We start from the raw sequence: 5384 nt of genomic DNA on the forward strand, positions 1-5384 counted from the left end.
CCCCCCCCCCCCCCCCCCCCCCAAAAAAAAAAAAAAAAATAAAAAAAAAAAAAAAAAAAAGGTAAGAAAAGAACCTGTATTTGAATCCTGCCTAAAAAAAGAGGTCTCTTTTCGTCAAGTTCACAAAACAGCCTCCTCAGCAAGATGGTGTAAAGGGACTGGTGCTGGCAGAGCTAACCCACCCACGATTCCTGGAAGTGGTGCATTTTCATCCAGGTACTGTTCAGCTGCAAAGCCGTACAGTTTAGGGGATGCAGTTTAATGCTTGTGAAGCAACAGTAACTCAAGAGAACAAATGATTATCATGAATAAAAAAACTTGATAACTTTTACTGAGTACACGTAAGCCCTTCCCATGCATTTACTCAGGTATTGCTCACCACGATCCAGTAAAGTGGGTACTATTTACCATCTTACAGTTAAAGAAATTGGCTCAAAGATAGTGATTTGATGAATGCTCACTGCCAGCAACCAATCTAACGAGAGTTTGTAACTGATAGGATTCCTTGTCAAACCACAAGGGGAAGGGACATGCCTAGTAGCCAGGACTCCCGACTCCTGCGCCAGACAGCTTCTATCAGACCCGCGCGGCTTCGGAGTAGCAGAGGAAGGCCAAAGCAGCCCTGCGGGCACGAGTCTGGGAACCCCGCTTCCGGGAACCGGCCCACCCCAAGAAGTACCACTCGGGGACTGCTTCCCGGCATCCTTCCCGCGCGACTGCTCACTTCCGGCCCTAAGTGGGCCCAAGCATAAGCATCACCTGGCCAGCACCCTGCTCCTTGGGCACGCTCTCCGCCGGGATTCCTGGCTTTACACCCTCGTCCCACCGCCGCCCCCGCCTTCTGTCAACACAGCCCCCTTTCCTGCCCTGCGCCCCCCGCCCCGGCCCCAGGGCCCGAAGCTGATGACCGCCCTCACCTCCTCTCTCTTCGCCTGCCGCGGCCTTTTACAAACGCGTCCAAACTGTTCGCTGTAACAACAGTCGTTATTGGTCAGGGCCGCCCACTCGCGGTAAATACCCGCCCACTCCTTTCGCGTTGTCTGATGGGAGTTGTAGTTTACTCCTGTAGGCGGGTAAGAATTGCGGCGGATTGCCTTGGTGGAGTCTGAGCTAACCTGTAGGCTGTAGCGCTCAGTGGGGCCAGAGTGCTTCTGGCCGACCCTGCTGGGACGGAAGGCACCGATAGGGTTCTAGGGCTAATCATGACTGCTTCAGCCCTGAGAGAACCCTGTTTCTGGTAGAATTCATTGGTAATTGATTTAAAAACTCGCCTAAGATGATCTGTATTATTACTATGATTTATCGTTTTGTCAAGGGAGGTCATGTTCCAAAGTATTCACTGTTTCTAATACTTGTGTGTTTATATCAAGTTATCTTTTTCTACCTTCATCACATGCTGACATACTAGAACGTTTTCCCTTGTAATGAATTGAAATCGGCTTCCTATGTGTTTTAGTTCTTTTCCTTGGAATCACACAGAATAAATCTTTGTTCATTGTTGAAGAAAGCTTCTGAGTGCAGTGTGTTAAGGATGAGGCCTGTGTGTTGGAGAACTCTGGAATGAGATTTCCTGAAGTTTTGGGCCTTGATTCTGTTACTTATAGGGGTGGCACAGTGGGCAGGTTGTGTAAGAACCTTAGTCTTCTCATCTACTAATAAGAGAAATGGTTCTTTCCAGGACTCTAATTTGCTATATTGTTTCTCAAACTGGAGGAAAGTGGATTAGGGCACACTTTTCCAGAGTATTTTTCCAATTTTGTGACTCTGTTTTGATTATAAGCTTTTAAAATGATCAGTATATCCTGGGTCATCTGGATGATCACCTAATAATACCGTAGAGTTTCAGTCCCGGTTTGTGTTTATGATTGTATCCGTGCAAAGTGATTCTCTAGAGCAGTTGTTCTTCTTCTGGGAGCATTGCTACAAGCATCTAGTGAATAGATGCCATGGATGTTATTTAAGATCCCATGGGGCATCAGACTAGCTCACTCAGTAGAGCCTATGACTTTTGATCTTGGGGGTTGTGGGTTTGAGCCCCATGTTGGGTGTAGAGATTACTTAAAAATAAAATTGTAGGGCACCTGGGTGGCTTAGTCACTTAAACATAAGTCTCTTGATTTTGGCTCAGGTCATGATCCCAAGCTCATGGGATCAAGCCCCAAATCAAGCTCTGTGATGAGCATGGAGCCTGCTTGGGATTCTCTCATCCTCTCCCTCTCTGCTCCTCCCCCTCTCCTGCCCTCTCTCAAAATAAATAAACATTTAAAGAAATAATAAAGAAAATAACATCTTTTTAAAAATCTTACGGTACACAAAACAGCCGAGCCCTCACAACAAAGAATTATCTGGACCCAGATATCAATAGTGCTGGGGCACCTGGGTTGCTCAGTCAGTTAGGCGTCTGACTTCGGCTCATGTCATGATCTCACAGTTCATGAGTTTGAGCCCCACGTCGGGCTCTCTGCTGTCAGTGCAGAGCCTGCTTTGGATCCACTGTCCCCCTTTCCCCCTCCCCTGCTCTGTCTCTCAAAATAAATAAATAGACTTTATTAAAAAAATTTTTTTTAATGTTTGTTTTTGAGACCGAGAGAGACAGAGCATGAGTGGGGGAGGGGCAGAGAGAGAGGGAGACACAGAAAGGGAAGCAGGCTCTGGGCTCTGAGCTGTCAGCACAGCTCAAACTCACAGACCATGAGATCATGACCTGAGCCGGAGTCAGATGCTTAACCGACTGAGCCACCCAGGTGCCCTAAATAAATAGACTTTTAAAAAGAGTTAAAAAAAAAAAAAGTCACTAGTGCCAAAGTTGAGAGACCCTGTGTTAGAAAGTGGGGAGAAGGGACTGTAAGGTATCCTCCAAACTGAGAAGGCACTTTGAAAACAAAAAATGAAGCAGGCAGGCAACTCCATACAGTTTACAGAATTTTATTCAGGGTAACTTACTGACAGGGAGGATCCAGAGGGTGATGATCCAGGCAGCTGTGCAGCTAGTCTTTGCAAAGTCCAGATCTAAATTTGCAGATTTTATAGAAAGGAGGGATGGTCAGGAGGGCACTGAGGTGAGGTCAAAGGGTCTGCCTACAATTCATTGATAGCTAACCTTTAACAGACCTCATGGTGCCATCTGTGCATCGAGGAGGTAGGTGGAGGGAAACTGTTATCTCTACTAGTTATCTAAACAAATTTAGGGAAAGCAAGAGCAAGCCTCCCCACATTCTGGTCATGGCATACATCAACCTCTAAGGGGCCTGAAACGGCCCCAGGGGAGGTCATCACAGGTACATGGATAGGTGGTGGGGCCAAAGATGGAGTCAGTAGTATCAGAGCTCCTACACTCTGTTTTAGAGAGAGTGTTTACAATGTTTTCAATGGAATTGCCCAAATGTGTCCTAAGAGATTTGTGGGTTTTCAGTTTAGATATGTTGTATGTTCCAGTCAGGAAGGAAGCTATCAAGCAACCCCAGTCTATTTTTAAGTAGTTTTTTAAGTAGGCTCCACACCCAACGTGGTGCTTGATCTCATGACCCCATGATCAAGAATTGCATGAGATACCAACTGAGCCAGCAGGGAACCCCTAAGCAACCCTATTCTAGAAGAGGTTTCTTCCTTCCAAGCCACACACTCAGGGTTCTTCTAAGAAGAAGAACCAAAGAAGGGCCTTTGAAGAAGCATTACCATCCTGGAAGTCCTTTCTGAGCCTTCTTATAAATAGAATTCTCAGATTGCATAATATTCTCATTATGGTTTGACACAATGAGACAAAATGAGGACACAATGAGGCCTTCCTTCTCTATTCTCTGAACATCATTTTTTTCAGCCTCGAGGTAGATTTTTTCTTAAAGTTTATTTTATTTATTTTGAGAGACAGAGAGGGAGGGAGGGAGAAGGAGGGAAAGGGAGAGGCAGAGAGAGAAAGAGGAAGAGAGAGAATCCGAAGCAGGCTCCGCACTTTTAGCACAAAGCCCAGTGTGGGGCTCAATTCCATGAACCTGATTATGACCTGAGCTGATATCAAGAATTGGACCCTTAAACCAACTTGAGCCACCCAGGCACCTCCATTGTGATTCTTGAATCTGAGAATTCCTAGCTTTCTACAATTGTGGAAAATTCTCAATCATTATCTCTTCAAATATTATGTATCTCATGTTGTTTTATTTTATGGAAGTCTAGTTTAAATGTATGGTAGGAGTGCCTGCCTGGCTCAGTCTGTAGAGCATATGACTCTTGATCTTGAGGTTGTGGGTTTGAGCCTCACATTGGGGTAGAGATTACTTAAAAAGAAAACCTTTAGGGGCGCCTGGGTGGCTCAGTCACTTAAGTGTCCAACTTTTGATTTCAGCTCAGGTCATGACCTCACGGTCATGAGATGGAGCCCTGCATGGGGCCTTGCATTGGGCTCCACACCGGGTGTGGAGTCTGCTTAAGATTCTCTCTCTCTCTCTCTCTCTCTCTCTCTGCCTCTCCTCTGCTTGTGTGCACTGCTCGCTCTGTCACCCCCAAAAAGGGGAAAAAAAACCTTTAAAAAATGTACTTTAGATTTCTCATTTTATTCAGTCAGTCCACTGAATTTTTAATTTTGGCTGTTGTATTTTTAAGTTTATTTTATTTATTTTGAGAGAGACAGAGAGAGCGTGAGCTGGGGAGGGGCAGAGAGAGAGGGAGAGAATCTTAAGTGCGCTCAGCACAGAGCCAGAGGTGGAGCTCAATCCCAGAACTTCGAGATCATGACCTGAACTGAAATCAAGTTGGTCACTGAATGGACTGAGCCACCCAGCTGTCCCTCAGTTATTGTATTTTTAATTTCTAGAGGCTTTATCAGTTTCTTTTAAATTCAAGGGGTGCCTGGGTGGCTCAGTCCGTTGAGCATCCAACTATTGATTTTGGCTCAGGTCATGATCTCTTGGTTCAGGGGTTGAGCCCCACGTCAGGCTCTGTGCTGATAGCAAAAGGAATCTGCTTGGGATTTCTCTCTCTCCGTCTCTCTCTCTGCCCCTCCCTTGCTCTTGTTCTCTCAAAATAAATAAAGTTAACAAAACAACGTTGAAGCACCTGAGCTTATCCTCCATCATTTGCTAACTCTAGCATCTCTCTGGGCGATTTCCATCCCATAGATCTAACTATCGCCTAAATGCTGAGGACTCCTATCTCTGGAGTATTCAGTCTAGATCTCCCTTCTAAATTCCGTACCATTACCTACTGGTTATTTGTCACACACATTCAAGCTGCCCATGTTGAAGGCTGGAACTCATTAGCCTTCCTCTCCTGCCCTCTAAGTAGCTTCTATCCTTACCTGCCCTCACAAACTTCTCCTTTTCCTTTTACAGCCCCAGTAACTAGCCCCACCATCCATCTGATTGCTCAAGCCAGGAGCCTGGGAGACATCT

At 45.7% G+C, this 5384-nt stretch overlaps 1 protein-coding gene across 1 annotated transcript in view; it reads right to left on the reverse strand.

The window, feature by feature from the left end:
• Positions 1-972, reverse strand: part of CA3H2orf42 (chromosome A3 C2orf42 homolog) — a 31259-nt gene extending 30287 nt beyond the window's left edge. The window contains exon 1 of the mRNA XM_049651615.1: positions 918-972. The gene's annotated coding sequence lies outside the window, so the exon portion shown is untranslated. The remainder of the gene's footprint in view (positions 1-917) is intronic.
• Between the last annotated feature and the right edge of the window lie 4412 nt (positions 973-5384).

The sequence above is a fragment of the Panthera uncia genome (assembly GCF_023721935.1).
Source record: "Panthera uncia isolate 11264 chromosome A3 unlocalized genomic scaffold, Puncia_PCG_1.0 HiC_scaffold_11, whole genome shotgun sequence".
NCBI lineage: Eukaryota > Metazoa > Chordata > Mammalia > Carnivora > Felidae > Panthera > Panthera uncia.